The sequence below is a fragment of the Malaya genurostris genome, chromosome 3 (assembly GCF_030247185.1).
Source record: "Malaya genurostris strain Urasoe2022 chromosome 3, Malgen_1.1, whole genome shotgun sequence".
In the NCBI taxonomy this organism is placed as follows: domain Eukaryota; kingdom Metazoa; phylum Arthropoda; class Insecta; order Diptera; family Culicidae; genus Malaya; species Malaya genurostris.
In genome coordinates, this window is record NC_080572.1 from 254,566,441 (window position 1) to 254,583,764 (window position 17,324).

The 17,324-nt window shown below is 36.5% G+C and overlaps 1 protein-coding gene across 2 annotated transcripts in view; it reads right to left on the minus strand.

Moving 5' to 3' along the window:
* Positions 1 to 17,324, minus strand: part of LOC131435170 (zinc transporter foi) — a 51,736-nt gene that overhangs the window by 18,947 nt on the left and 15,465 nt on the right. Inside the window, exon 1 of one of the 2 annotated variants that reach the window (XM_058602788.1) lies at positions 19 to 143. The exons of the other annotated variant lie outside the window; for it this stretch is intronic. The gene's annotated coding sequence lies outside the window, so the exon portion shown is untranslated. Of the gene's footprint in view, positions 1 to 18; positions 144 to 17,324 lie in introns of those variants that run through there. 2 annotated transcript variants of the gene reach the window in all.

Genomic DNA, 17,324 nt, shown 5'->3' on the forward strand with positions numbered 1-17,324 from the left:
CCGGCTACACTTACTTACCACTCACAGCCCTGATTGATGCGAGCGCTCTCAGCGAAACGAAAAGTAAACCTGCACAAACCACACTCACAAAGACTACTAAACTGGTCACGCGATGCACATGTCATTATATATGTTCTAAATGCGGGTACTACTCGGAAAAAAAATAAACGAACGCGGCTTCGTTATCTCGTTCTGTAGCGAAAGAGCACGGTAAGGAATAAATAAAGTTCAAAGTTAGGTAGAGGTAGAGTACATACGCTTGCGAAGGGGTAAATGAACCAATGAAAATTGTAGGCCACCCTACGCTTCGAGCGCACTGAGATCCGACGTTCGTTAAACGGATCGTATGACTAACCCGGGTTGGACGCAACCGTTGTGAAATTCGATGTCTGTGATTGGGATATTTCAGATAGTGCGTATGTTTGCGTGTGAGAGTGGGTTCAACTATGATTCATCTGTGTAATGGTAGTCATGATAGATAATTCTAGAAACGGTGAGAAACGATGACTTGTAATAGGAATTGCGTGAAATACAGATAGGACTGGATGGAATTACGTCACATTTTTAAGTTTTTCATATAGAAAGGTCATACAATAAATGTAAAAAAAACAGATATGCCGGATATTACCATTGAAAAACTGTATTATTCTGTCTAAAAAAATCTGTATTTATCTGTATTCACAATTAAATCGAAATTTTTAAAATGAAATTATAATTAGCGAACGTTACTTCAACATTTTATGGTCTTAGAATGAGACATTCAATGAGCGTTCAATATTCAAATTTTCATATCTCAACAACGAAATCAATCGTTTGTGATTTTTTATCAACCACCGGAATCAACAAAGCATGTTTTGAATTGCATATACTTTCACAATATTGACCTCGTAAATCGACGTGGGATTTCAGCGCTTAACGTACAACCGTAAGTCATGTCATTCATTGAAAATAAAGTTTCATAACGCACAATTCAAATTTGTCTGTTTCAAATATAAATATTGCCACTGCAGCACTAGCCTGCAATGCGCTGGATGGTCCAGCGCAGCAAAGATTACAACTGACGTCAGTTGAACTGTCATTTCCTGTTCATCGATTGATTTAATCACGTTACATCATACAAATTTTGTTGTCTTGATTATGACCCACACGCTCGTTGAACATAACTCGTGATTTGAGTTTCGATTACTCTAATCCATAAACTGGAAAAATATGTCAAAATTTGAGAAAATTTTGCTCAGGCCATGAGTTCTCTCGCATTTATTCACATAATAGAGTAAGCGTGTAGTTCTCAAACATTTGAGTGTAAAAAATACTTCTAGCAGTTCAGTGCGTTTTCGTTTTCTGAATATTCTTATCGAATTCAAGAATGCAAGCATCCCAAGTAACAAGTAATTACGGTTTTGATCATAATTTATAGGAATTTTTGTAATTTGACAAGTAATATCATAGTTTTTGAAACATCTATATATCTTTACCTAGACTAACAACTGGACTAAACATAAAACAATTTGTTCTAGAATAAAACCATGCAAACGCTCTTAATATTGTTTTGATTAATTTTCTTTAAAATATTATTGTCAGTTAAATTCTTTCATAAATCTAGTTTTATGTGTGTGCGTGTTCATTGGATGACAGTTTCAGTTCAGAGCAAATTTGAGGGTTCTAATTTACATTTATGACACATTTGTTGTGGACTGTTTGATTTATGATGGTTTTTGTCGTAGCCTTTGTTCACATCAAATAAACTTCGAAATGCAAAAACGAGGAAATATAATGGACTTTCATGATTCAGTCATTTTGGTTTTGGTACCTCGTGGGTACCGATTTGTGCAGAAGTGCACATGACTGTTTTGATTATTTTACGTTTCGCATTCAGCTCATCAGTGCATTAGCAGATTATGTTGACTGCTAATGCCACCTCGCGGATCAACATAATCCGCTAAGCAGACGTAAAGTCATTGCTATTTACAACGCACTTATTTACACCGAAGTGCTATGTCTATCCTGACGTCCCAGGCGAAAACGAATTTACGACTTTATGGCCGCAAACATATTTTAGTCATTTTGGTCAACATAATCTGCTAATGCACTGATGAGCTGAATGCGAAAGGTAAAATATCAAAACAGTCATGTGCACTTCTGCACAAATCGGTACCCACGAGGTACCAAAACCAAAATGACTAAAATATGTTTGCGGCCATAAAGTCGTAAATTCGTTTTCGCCTGGGACGTCAGGATAGACATAGCACTTCGGTGTAAATAAGTGCGTTGTAAATAGCAATGACTTTACGTCTGCTTAGCGGATTATGTTGATCCGCGAGGTGGCATTAGCAGTCAACATAATCTGCTAATGCACTGATGAGTTGAATGCGAAACGTAAAATAATCAAAACAGTCATGTGCACTTCTGCACAAATCGGTACCCACGAGGTACCAAAACCAAAATGACTAAAATATGTTTGCGGCCATAAAGTCGTAAATTCGTTTTCGCCTGGGACGTCAGGATAGACATAGCACTTCGGTGTAAATAAGTGCGTTGTAAATAGCAATGACTTTACGTCTGCTTAGCGGATTATGTTGATCCGCGAGGTGGCATTAGCAGTCAACATAATCTGCTAATGCACTGATGAGTTGAATGCGAAACGTAAAATAATCAAAACAGTCATGTGCACTTCTGCACAAATCGGTACCCACGAGGTACCAAAACCAAAATGACTAAAATATGTTTGCGGCCATAAAGTCGTAAATTCGTTTTCGCCTGGGACGTCAGGATAGACTTAGCACTTCGGTGTAAATAAGTGCGTTGTAAATAGCAATGACTTTACTTCTGCTTAGCGGATTATGTTGATCCGCGAGGTGGCATTAGCAGTCAACATAATCTGCTAATGCACTGATGAGCTGAATGCGAAACGTTTCATGATTCATTTTCAGAACGTATGTACAAGTTTTAACGCCACGAAATAGTTTTATTCAAAAATGACGATGAAACACAGAAAATAATTTTCATAAATCATGGAGACTTTCGCAAAAATCGTATTTATTTCAATTCCTTAGTTATAATTCTTATTTTTTATCCGTACATTCACGATAAAAATAAAAGCGCATGAAGTTTCTGAAAGAGTCTCCAACTCGTAAATAAAATCTATTATATTCTAACGGATTGCATTCAAAGCAGACATGACACATACATAGTCAAGAAAAAAATATTATCAAAACGATAGTTTATTCATAGCTGAATTCATTTCATTCGAATAAATTTAATGTTGATTGTAAAGCTGGTTTCAAAAGTTTCTTGAATTTGGAGTTTTAAAGCAGGTTTATGCTGATTCTTTGCTTTGCTTTATAAATCTTATGAAGAATGGTCCACTTGGCAGAAACATGCTCTTATAAAGGTTTTCAGTAGGCTTTCGTGGAGTTTAATGTTTTAATGCGAGATTTATTATGTAGCATTGAAGACAGATAGATTGCCGTTTCTAGATCTGGATGTCGAAACCATAAATCATCAATCATAGACGTTTTCAATAGAAATTCCGTAGTTTCAATTATGCTAAGTAAGATGTACAGCATAAGGATATCAAAATCGTTCAATTTCGACTGCAAACCGGTCAAAAGTAAACGGGTTTGAATCACTTTTTTAGGCTTTCCGTTTAAAAGAAAGAAGAATTACTTTGTATACAAAAATTTACGAATTAGATGTCTTTATTTTGAGTGCAAGGAACTCAAGTTTTGAGTTAAACTCTCTCAAATTTTGGAGAAAAAAAATTGTTTCCTTATTTTGAGTAAAACATATTCAAATTTTGACAGATTCGTCCCTTAACTCAAAAATGAGTAGATAACTCAAGTTTTGAGTATGTGCACTTTTTATGAATTTGAGAGGTGTGTCACTCAATTTTGAGTTATGTTCAATGAGGGCGCACGTGCTTCTACAGAAATGAATAAAATTGGTTGCATTAACTATCAGAGTTCATAATCATGGGATAATTATTTCTGGATACGTTTTAAGTTGAAAGTGTATATCAATGAATCGGAGACTGAATGTTACAAGGTAGTGAAATTTCGTATAATTTCGAGTGATTATTCGATTAAAATTCTACATAACCTTGGCGCATTGAAAATTTCGCTGGAGGAATATAACCAGGCGAGAGAGACGCCATTTCTGACTATTATCTGCAAGCACAATATCGTTTTAAATCAGCGATAATCATCAAATACCGACCCAATTTTAAAATTTTTAGGTCAATTTGTGATTCGTCTATTGATTAGGAATTTAGGGAATCTATATATTGTATGAAATCCATGCGCTATAAAAGATTATAAAGGGCTATCGTACCAATAGTCATCTCATTAGTAGAGTCGCCATGCTATTTTACCGATTACTCGACTTGTAATCAACGAATTGTGATGAAATTGGGAACAATATCTTTACTTCGGTTTTAAGAAACAATAACGCATAAAAAATAGATCGAAAATTGTGCAATACTGCTGTTATCGAGATGCGAGAACTCGAATTGAATGCACATAATTTCATCTTATTCTTGAAGTCCATCTATCGAACAGGGACAGAAGATCTCATAATGGTTTTCGTATATGAGATGAACGAGGGTATCGTTACCCTAATACAGATTAATCTGTCTAAATGGCATCTCTGGTAAAACCCAACGTTTAATCAGTTCGTCGAGTACGTAAAATGTCTGTGTGTAATATTTTTGTTGACTCAATTCTCTCAGAGATGACTGAACCAATTTTCACAAACTTTTGTTTTTTGGCCCTCCACACTCCCCCGCACCAAATAGCTCACGTTCGGAGCCCACTGGTAACAGACACATACAACCCTCAGCTTGGAAAACATTAAAAACTTTACAAAAAAAAAAAACAAAACAATACAACGCGATGTTAACAAGCTGAGGGTATTACAATTAACGGTTATTACAAGCGAAGAAGGCAATAAACTATTGTTACAAAGCAAGAGCACCTAGTGGAATATACGATTCCTTTTAAGTGGCTCTTTTAAATATTTTAAAAACTAATAATAATTTACAACAAAATTTATATGCATTTATTGAAGCAGGAAAAAGCCCCCTTGAGCTGACTGTTATATCAGTACACTCTCAAAAGGGCACAAAAACCTCCTCATCTTTTCGTTACGTATGTGCAATAATATGTGAATAAATGAAACTTTAACTTAGATTCAAACGAAAGGTACTGGTCTTATACACGGTTCCAGAATTTCATATGGATTCGAATTCCAGTTCTGTAATTACAGGGTGATATGCACAAAAAATATGAAAATAATGGAACTCATATTTCTTACAGAATTCGGAAACGATTTTCACAAACCTCAATTCAAATGGAAGCAATTATAATCCTATACACGGAACTACATGGTGATATGTGTTAAAGAAAGTAAATAATGCCATTCACTTTGCTCGAAAATGGCTCCACCGATTTTGATTATCTTAGATTTAACTGAAAGGTCTTTAGATGCCATAGGAATATCCCGATTTGTATTCAGATTCAACTTTCGGTTCCGGAGATAGGGTGCTTAGAGTAAAAATGTCAATATCAAGAGTATTTGTGTGTGTGTGTGTGTGTGTGTGTGTGTGTGTGTGTGTGTGTGTGTGTATGTGTGTGTGTATGTGTGTGCACTTTTCGAATATATTTGAACGCGCTCAATTTTTTCAGATATGGCAGATGGGGCTCAATTTTCTCAGAGAGACCGATTTTAACAAACTTGGGTTCGTTTGAAAGCTACTGTCGGTCCATTGATCAAGTTCAAAGATCAAATGGCTGTGACTTTTGGTTCCGGAGATCTGATTGTATAAGTGACGTAACCGACAAAAAGCGTTGTATTTTTACGCGCTCAATTTTCTCAGATATGGTTGAGCCGACTTTAACAAACTTGGGCTCGTTTGAAAGCTACTATCGAGCCATTGAATTTTTTTTGAAAAAATCAACTTTCTTGGACCCCAAAAAGTCGATTTTTTCAAAAAAATTTTTTTTTCGAGATGACACTAAATATCGACGTTTCATGCAATTCTAAGCTTTTATCATCAAAATTTTTTTTCGGTTTCGTAAATTTCATTCCCTTCGCCTTTGTTCTATAATCGCTCTGATATTCGAACTTGTCCTTATATTCGGGTGCGCACGAAGCCGACGCTGCTTCGTTGCTCGCATGTTGATCTATTCCTTGCAGTTGTTATTCGCATTGAACTACCCCCGAACGACTTAACGCGAATGTGGAACGAATATTAGGTTTTTTACCGTCACTGCTAACCTCAATCGGATGAACACATTTTGACAGTTCAGCGGCACTGTTTGTAAACAGACGTTTTTTTTTTGTTTGTCTGTTGACAAACGGATGAGACCGTTCACGGTCCATATCGCCTAAATAGAATTTTAAACATTTGTTAACGAATCGATACGGTTCGTTTCAAAGATTCATCAAATAAAAGTGGCTGGTTGTGAAGTGTAAAAATAATTGTTTGTGATATGTTCCTCGATTTTGCTTAAGCTTGTTTGTAAACAGTACCGCTGAACTGTCAAGGATGAATTTTTGTTCATTTGTGACGCCACGATAAAAAATCTAGTTAGGTTTTACACGAAGACGACACAAATGAACTGCCGATGAATCAAGTTCATCTTTGACTGCTCTCGTGTGTTTATTTTGTTTTGCGAATGCAAATTAAAAATTGAAAAATGACGAAAAAGTGCCTGTTAGAAACGTGTTCCACACTAAAAAAAACTATAAAGATTGCGTATGCGTTTCCAGCATCAAGGAGCGATATTTGTATAAATTTGTTTAGTGTGAGGCGACATGCTATTTTTCAATTCAAACGATGAACCTCTAATGAACTTTTAAACTGTAAACAAACACACGGCGGCTGTCAAAGAAAGTTCATTTTGCGAGGTTTTGTAATGTTCGTGTAAAACCTAATTCATGCAGCAATCATCGTCAGAACCTAATTCGCGATGATCGTTCGTGCTGTCTATGAAACAAGCAAATTAAGACGTTTTCCTCTGTAGTAGTACCATAGTATTATGTGTGTGATGAACCACATCCTATCACTCTCCCATTGCTGCTACCTCACGAGATATGATGAATTGTTTACAATATTCGCGAAGAATGGAATCCAAAGATCATCGCAGTGACGAATGTATAAAACGTTACACGAAGAATATGTGCAACATTGATAAAAAGTGTAGTTTTCTTTGTCAGATCGGGGACTATTTGGCCGACGTTTTGGGAGAAACCAGTGCGTTGATACTGTTTTATTGATTAGGATTCACAAAGGTTACGAAATTTTTCTGGATAATAACATGAACGAGTATGACCCATATTAGGAAAAAAAATACTAAGAAGGTTAATTTACGTACCGTGTTCGAATATCCGATGCGATAGCAGTTTACATTGAACTTCTAACACAACAAAGCAGTTTAACATGAACCTCTATAGCAGACGTTAAGTATAGGATCCGGCAATGGAAGTGCTATATTGAATCAAACAGATTAATGGATCAAAACAAAAACATTTTATTTAAAATTCATATAATTTCACATGACAATAAATCATTTTTTTGAAAATTCACTGGTCAAGCTTATTTTGTTCCCCTTTGAGTTTAATCATTCGCCACGCTCGATTGAGGAACGCATCATAAGAGGCTTGCAGGCACTTTTGTAGTATTTTATTTCAGGCTGCACCACATGTCGCTTCTATACCTTCATGCCTTGTATGCTTCGGTTTAGCCTACAACAACCTCCAGACAGTGAAGCCCACAGTTGGATTTTCATCGTTTTGTGAGCGGTCGCTGAGTTTTGTTGAATAACCTAATCCCTGGGACCCAAATGACGAAGTGGCCACGGTTCCACGACGTTCTGTAGATCTAGTTCCCGATATTTATTTTGATTGCTGTTCATTACTTCAGCAACAAAAGTACAGTTATTGCGGGTAATTCCGGCTCAACCCACCACCGATGTAGAATTCTTTCGCCTGGTGATTTAAGGCAACGGCGTCAGGCGATTTGTCTGACACCTGTAACTGTAACTGTAATTCACTGTACAGCTTCATGATGTACAGATTCGCGTTGGTAAACACGATATCCTTACAACCTTTTATCCATGGCTCTCTTTTTCTGGCTTCCCGTTCTTGTTTGTCTCAATAATAGGTCCCAAACCTTCTGGATCCTAGAAGGCTTGCTCTGAAGTTTATATTCCACGATTCGACGAAAACTTTGATCCGATACGTAGAGATCCTCTGCTAATTTCCTCTTTTCTTCTTGCTAATTTCCATACCGATTTTTGGTACTCCAGGTATCTTTTGACTATACGGTGTACAAAACTTCTGTGTACACGTAAATCGGAAAGCTCACAAAGTATGTGCTTCTACCGTTTTCTAGCTGGGAACAAGATAATCGAAGCACTACGCGTTTGTTCGAGATCCATTTTGACGGATAATACTTGATTACAAAAGTATCACATACAACCACTGGCAACCAGGACACAACATAAACAAATTGATGAGGGGTCATCCAGTACTGTTTCGTATGTAACGTCAACGGAGCAGTTGAATTTCCGGTCCCTGTAATCTTTGTTAAAATCACCGAAGCAATTTTTCCTAGTTTGAGTGAAAATTATTAGATTTTCCAGATTCATGAAAATTTCTTGATTCAGGGTTGACACTCTGACCAGGAAAAAACAATTTTATTGGCCTTTACTCGTTATGATCCACAAACCAAACAATTTGATGAGAAGATTTAAATCTTTCTTATTTTCTAACATAGCAATGCAAATAATTGTATGCATTGTAAATCCGATACTTAGTTCTGAGAACATGGGTAACTAAGCTGCATACATATATTATCATTTCTTCTATTCTTCTTCATGCAAGTATCAAACCGTGACAAAAACTATTTTATGCTTTCATTTTTCTCTATCATTAATTGCTTTCCAATAAATTTCAGCTTGAGATGGACAAGCGCTGAGATGAGGTTTCATAAAATCTCCAGGGTGACTCAATAGACAAAGCAGTTCCATGGATTGGAACGGATTACCTGGACAGAGTACTGTCTCTAGGTAATTTATTTTTTCGTAAGTATCGTTTCTGCTATTTCATTCATTACCAAGTTTGTGTAACATCATGGCCCAACACTTTCCCACCCACATGACGTTCCGTTGAGGAAAGACAGTAATCAATATTCTGCAGTAGAAAATAATCATAATACTGCTATCAAGCGTAAAATTGTTTTTCAAAAGCTCGGCCGAAGCCGCGTGTTTCTCATAACAGGAACCAATGAACTATTATTATTATTATTATCGGTGCTTTCCTATCATCGATAACTATATAAGCATCGGCTTACGCTCCATTCATCATACCATGCTCATATTCAGTAAGCCGTTTGCTACCGTGCGATGTTTCGTACGGGCGTACACTGAATCAGTATGCGATGGCATATAGGTCCCATTTGAATTACCTGGTTTGAGGGGAACTAATATGAATGAAACGACTCAACCAATCAATTATTACGTGAGAATTGAGATATCATTGGACTTTCGGTTAGGTGCTCCGTTTCGAGCTACTATTACTATAGCACACGAGATACCATTAAGACTGGCACCCATTACCTGTTATTTGTTCAGTGCATTGCAATTGCTGCTCAATTGATAAATGTTCATCGGACGGAGGAATCGCTAAACAAGGAACGTCAGCAAAAATTGTAAGGCAGTATTGTTTATTTGTAATTGAATTATCATCTGTGGGAAAATGCTCAACAGACAGTATGTTGGTAATATTTGAATGACACAATATCGTCAGCAAGATATGTTGACTTAATAACTATTGTTTGTTTCTGGAGGGAGAAATTACAAGTAACAGAATGCTCTTATTGATAACTGAAAAAGTCAGCAATATTCGTTTGTGTAATTAGGCAACTTCGATCAATGAGTAACCAAAACTTTTGTGAACGGAAAATTTGATCGATAGACAATTACTCCGAGGTCGGGAAAGCGTCATGGTTTGAAAAAATTTCGTAATAAAATTATTTGAAAAATCGCAAAAATCCTTTTAGTTTTTTAAACATGATTTGAGTGTACAAGAAAAACCTGAAGTAGGCGTTCTCGTTGTAATTGATTCTCGCTTTTCATCTGAAGAAATTTTAACTTCCGATCACATTTGGGCAAGTGTGAGAATCATAATAAAAATTAATCCAGATATTTTTCATTAATAGCAGATAACGAAATATGTATCGTGTTAAATGCTAATAAATCTTCTGGTTTATCAATAGGAGTTCTCTTTCGAATATACAAAAAGCACTCGACAGTGTTTGGCACAAAGGTTCAATGTCCGACTTCCAATTTCCTATTTATTCGATCAAAATTCTTCAAAATTATTTAGCTGATCGTACTCTCCAGGTAAATCTGAATCCCTACCCGTACTAGCAAATGTTCCTCAAGGTTCGAGCGTAGCTCTAGTCTGGTATAATATTTTTATCTCTGATCTTCCAAATCTATCTACTTTTTAGAAATCTTTGTTCAGTGCGATATAAGTCTATTGGCCACAGATAGAAACCTTCGAATAATCTGTAGTCACCTACAAATAAGCTTAAATACATAGTTAAAATATCTGAAAATTAAATGTAACATAATCTCAATGCTAACTCAAACAGTGATAACGCAAATCTGTATTAGGCATAATTTTCAAGTAAATGTAACACAAATTTCCGAATTATTTTTCACATATTATTATTAAGTATGTTTCCTGTGCAACGTAAATTTTCAAATAGATAAAACTTTTTTTGCTGTAAACACTCTTAGAAAAAAAAGAAATTTATGCTTGACGTAAGTAAAGCATGCGGGTGGTGACACAATATTACGTCTATTAACATGTAAAAATAAATTTTGCGTCTATATCGATGTAAGCTTCAGTTAAATTAACTGTGAAGTTCATGATATGACTTATTTTTACATGCTTTGAACTGTGAATGTAAGTGAATAGCGACGCATCTATAAAGATGCATGATGCATGTGTATCAACTGTGTTTTACGTCATGACTGATTGAGATTTACATGTTTAGCACATAATTTTCTCTTACCGCTTTCACACGGCTAGTTATCATTGTATGCATTTTCTACGTACCATTTACCTGACCAGCAGACATGTGCTTCTGTGGCTCAAAGGAGTATATCCATATGCTCTCTTTAATTATATGATTCTTCATATTTCAAACCACAGTCGTTACCAATTATTTTGGATTTTTATTTCATGGGTTTTCTAGACATGTTATTTTCAAATAGCAGGTTTGTTATACATTGTTTTATACGTTTTGTTATACATGATCGGTGCCTTTTGTTGCAGTTGATTTAATGAAATTTTAGAGGTTTCTTCTTAACTGTGTATTTTTGATGATTGGCAGGTTTACAATTTTCCCTAAAAAAATCACAAAATTGCTGAAGCAAATGATGTCGTAATGGTAATTACAAAATTATTGACTGAACACCCAATTTAAATCTTGACAATCTAAATCCAATTCATGTTGCAATAAACAAATACATTTCAAGAAATGTGAAGCCTCTATACTGTCACTATAAAAACTAAAAATAAATAATTTAAATAGCACGAAATATGACATCATGTGACATTCATCGTATCAAGTTGACGGTTTAGTGCGTAAAGGTACTGGTCTTACAAGCCAATCGTCGATGTTCGAGATACGACCTGGAAAGATTCATAGTGCTAGTAGGATCGTAGAATGTAATTTAAAAACTTGTCCTATCAACGAAGAGATATCGAACGACATTTCCATGTTTCTGAACAGCTGATCCAAAGGTAAAGTAATAAAACTGGAGAAGGAAAATGGACTGTAATGGAAATGGTATATAAGGTACACAAGACCCCAGGTCGCAAAATTCATTAAGTATATTTGGAAATTTACCACTTGCTCCGACTGTCGATGACATACGGTCTAACTAACCAGCACTTCTGTTATTCTGATAAAATCTAAAGTTAGACTGACTCGGAAAAAAGTAGTGCTTTGGATAACCATTATTTTTACAATTAAGCCTCAAATTCGAAGGAAAAAATCTATAGGGTTGTGTACGATACACGACCGATCACGATGACATTGAAAATGCACCTTCTTCTCTATGACATTATCGAACCGTTGTAGTGCCATTTCTGTATATTAGCATTTCCTCCAGAAACTCTAGTGGTATCAAGCACGAAACGTGTAAAAGAAGACTTTTTTTTACTCGCAATGCAAAATAGTTTTCGTAGACAAATTCCAATTTCCATAGATTTATTCCGAATCCGCAGATCTTCGAAATTTCGATAGATCTGACATCGTTGCCACACTGCAAAACGATCAGTTAACTATTTATCGAGCGGATAACAAAGTAAATATTTCGCCCATCCGGTCTGCATGAAGGCAGACGTAGACTGATCAGGAAATTGTGACACAGAATATATTTATAGATTCCGTTTCGTGCGAAAGTTCATACTGTGCACAACGGTGCAGTGTTTTTTCATGCATATCGCGAAGCCTCTCTATACCGATTGAAGCAAAGTTGCTACTGAATGAAATGCGAGTTGTTAAGCAACGATCAAAAACAAGATGAATGATATCATTATGACATGCTGTGATTGGCTCGTGAAAATATTTAAACCGATTTTTCAATGGTGTACTATTGAAATACTAAAATCACTATGATTAGTCCATATTTCTGTTTAATTTTTCTTGGAAATTAAACTCATTTTCAAAAAGTAGCGGAAAACACTTCTGAAATGATCACTACTCTGTTCATAATTTCAACTCAATGAATTTTTTTTTCCAGCCTATCTTTGGTCCTAAATTCATCCTACTAAATAGCAATAGCAATCAAAACGATGCACTATTACACTCTCAGATCCAAAATATCAGAATTCTTCTTAAAAGGGCCGAATGCCAAATGTGAGACAACACACGACATTTTTAGAACCAGTTTGAAATCAATTCGAATTTCAAAAATTATTGGGATACACACACACACACACGCACTTTCTAGTAATATTCGAAGCCGATTTTTTTTGCATAGCATTATGAGAAAACTTGGCATACTTGCATTACGAAATGAGATGAAAACAAAGCGCAATCAAGTGGATTAAGTGAAAACTTCCATCTCATATTTTTGAAGATTTTTATTGTCTAGCGGGTGATTTCAGAAGTTTTCAATCGTAAGCAAGTGAAAAGTGAACATTGTTAATTATAAAGTCATCCAACATTGAATAGTGGTGTAATTATGTCAAATAGTGATCACGTTTTAAGACGAATCAATTAGTAAATATTCAGAAACATGAACTGTAAAACTTGAAACAAAAATGTTTCCTAAATTGGAAAGTGAATCTGTTTTTGAATGGAAAAAACGATCGGATTTTGAACCTAAGTTATTTAACTTTTTCGGATTATTTTGAAATTATTTCGAAAACAAAATCAAAAATTTTTTTTCAGTGTAGAGTGCCCAATCGATTCCCTACAACTTCTCCCTGAACGCCATTTTTGTACAATTAACGGTTTCCGAGTTACAACGATTTGAAAAAGGCAATTTTTGTGAAATGCAAAAATACATACGCCCTTTTTAAAAATCAGTCGTGAGCCGGATTGACCTCTCAATCGGTTCAAAACGTATGGTTTGCCATACTGAAGCCATGTGTAAGCAAAGATAAATAATAAAGACATGTACGTGCATATAAATATTTTTGAAAAATGTGGTTCGTTCCCGGTACCTTCTGAAATGACCGCACTCACCGCTTGGTGGAGCGCGAGATTAATTGCATTGTTATCATTTCAACCAAAGTGTGCCATAAAATCTCAATATATACAAATGAGCTACCGAATCGAAAGGGTTCTCACGGTTGGACATTTGCATTAGGAATGTAGGATGGGAACTCAGCAGTGCAACCAATTTATCACCATTGTTGCCAGTTTTACGGAGGACTGAAGATGTGCGCCAAAAAAAGATCGTGACTGTCATGTCTGGAAATTCGTTTGTGGTGTAAGTTTCATCCAAATCGGAGAAGGTCGATTCTGATTTTGTCACTTTTTCGTCAACTCATTGCTGGAATTGCTCTGTGGTAATTTTTATCGCAAATTTTCATTTCTTAACAAAAAAGAGATAATCATTTGGGGGTTTGGAACCTCTTGGGTTCCAGTTTGTGCTAAAGTGCACATGACTAAATTGAATTATTTACGTTTCGCATTCAGCTCACCTTGTGGATCAACATAATCCGCTAAGCAGACGTAAAGTCATTGCTATTTACAACGCACTTATTTTACACTAAATGTGCAATGTCTATTCTGACGTTCCGAAAGTAACGAAACCAATTGACGGCAATGCTGGCCACCAACAGATAGTAGTCATTTGGGGGTTTGGAACCTCTTGGGTAATGTTGATCCGCGAGGTGGCACTAGTAGATCAATATAATCTGGTAAAGCACTGATGAGCTTGATTAGGATAATTAAAAGAGTAATTGGAATCCAGAAAAAAGGTTGAGTTCTAGAAAATTTTATATAAGTTTACTGTTCATATTTCCGACGCTCCGGGTCGGTGGTTCAGAGTATAAGGCGTTGGTCTAACAAGCCAGATGTCGTATGTTCGAGTCGGCTGCGAAGTCTGTTGAAACAGAAGGTCAAGTTCCGCATCGGATTGTGTTAGTACCGTGACTTTGCTATTGCCGACACGTAGTTTTATTGATCGTAAATTGACTTCAACACTAAAGCAAACGCAAAACACCCACCCAATTGGCAGTTTGCTTCACAGGACACCAGTTTCCTTACCGGAGGAGTTATGTCAACTATTCACACCGAAAACAAGTAAACAACTCACTCATTCCGACAGGTTGAACACAAACGATTCTAAGTCACGGTCGATTCCAAAATTGGCATTCCAATCCCGGGAACGTGGGATGCACCTAATGTCAATTGGCAAATCTGTACGCGCCAAAATATGTAGTGTCTCAGCTTGTCGTACTGTGGCACGGTGAACGTCGGATAGAGCTGCGCGACCGTGTATGGTTAATTGAATCAGAAATCATCGTCGGTCACCGGTTCGGATTGATTTAATATATGGTCGTCAGTGGAACTAGTCAACCATTGATGGATGTGGTTATTTGTGCTGTTGTATTGCTGGTGTGATTGAATTCCAGTGTGCCTGTGGGTATTATTAGTTCCGAATGGGAAACTGCATTAAATCACTGGACAATCACTGGTCTATACGGTATGGCAAACACTGCGTGAACGTGAACATGGTAGCTCAGATGAAATTGGAATGTTTACGGCTCTTGTGCTATCGAGCGGGATAAAAATATACAGAAGCACAAAGACAACTGAAGCGATGCAATCCACTAGAAACCAGCGAAATCACTAAGCCACAACATTTGACAAAATAGCGGTATTTCGAGAAGAAAAATGTATTTCCCAGCAAATTTTGAATTGAAAAGAATTATCGGTGTGCAGTAGAATCAATCACAAGAAAAGATTATAGGAGAAGACAATTCGTCTCCAAAGACTCGTCAAATAAGGCTAATCAGCAAGTCAACAAGTTTATAAAAGCCATCCTGTTTTGTTTTCTCACTTGATATCACCCATCTCCGGTACACTCTTATCTGTGAAATGTTATTCAGCACTTTATGAACAGCTGTCAAATAAGATCTCAACAACGTTTCAATATTCAATATGAGAAACGCTATTTTAAAATGCGCTCCAGTCCTTTCTACCTTCTATGTTATGTTATTTTCCTACGGTTGACTCATGCAAATTCGCTTCCGGTCAATCATAGGTACCCTGTACTCATTTGCCATAATTCCACGACGCTACTTGAAACCCTTGATGTCAGTATCTCACGGTACTCGAAATTATAGAAAACCATACATACTATTCATAACTTTCGATGATTCAAAAAAAAAAAACGAAATTGAAATCCCACATAAATCAAATCTGAAACCAATTTCAATATTCAAATGCTGTACAATTTCCAGGTTCTAGTTCTCAATCTGCCAATGCACCTAGATTAATGTTATAATTCGGCAGTCTAGATTAATGTTATAATTCGGCCCAAGTGTACCTACGAGTCGTACTTCCGGCAGCACTCGCTCAAAGGCAATCAAAGAAGACGAAACGATCAAAGAAAAGCACATTTTGATTGCCACAAAGCAAGCCCGAATGTCATTTCATCAATAACCCTCAGGTCGATCTGATTTAATATCGAGAGCAATCAAACCACTGGCGACGTTCCACTTATGTCTGGCTCGAAATTAGCCTACGTTGAACTATGTATGACGAAAGATCACTGTTTTTTTTTGGTTTTCCACAGATCAGCGGCATCTATTTGAAAAATTAAAGTGTCTCTCTCTCGAGCGAGAGTTCGACATAGACAATATGGAAGGGTCACAGGAGGATCATTTGATTGCCGCCGAGTATGGGATGAATGGAAAATTTTAAATAAAAGAATTTTGAGACGTTGTTGTTATGTGTCGACAATTGACACGAAAAGCTGAACTCGATGTTTACCAATTTTTATATCGCACTTTTTATTTCAAGTATTTGCAAGTTGAACGAATATTTGATTATATTTTTAGCTACATGATCAAACTAGGATTTTCAGTCATAAATAGTCCTCCTGAATTAATTACTTCTGCAGTAAAAATTAATTTACTTCTGCAGTTAAAAAGGAACATGAACTTAACGAAGCACCTATCTTTAATGGATCAGGATCATTTCGCCGAAAGCCATTTCGCCGAAAGACGTTTCGCCGAAAGTGATTTAACCGAAAGCGATTTCACCGAAAGGGTCATTTCGCCGAATGGGCCATTTCGCCGAATGTCATTTCGCCGAAAGGGTCATTTCGTCAATTCCTGCAATTGTCTTAATATTATAATTGGTGTTGATTTAAAATAAACAAAAAATGAACACCCGTTTTGTTGACCAACAATTGTAATTCTTGAATAAAGATTGATTCTTGTGCTCTTGAATAGAGATTGATTCATGAACCTCAGAACGGAGTTCCCAAAGAAACTTGTTGACTATTAGCCGCTAAGCATCAAAGTAATTGCATAGATGTATGTATCTACCAAGCAAATTATTATGTGGTGTTTTCCGTTTACTAAGTGAAAAAATATCGAATGCGGCTTCGCCAAATCGATTTGATTTATGTGCTGTCCGACCTCGCTACCACTCGTTCGGACCTAACTAAAGCAAAGAAACCTGGCTTTGAGTAGACCGGGCAAACCAGGCGGTTACAGGTTTGTATGCAAGAGGCCGCCGCTTCCGACGGCGGGTCGACGGCCAACTCAGCCGGCGTCGC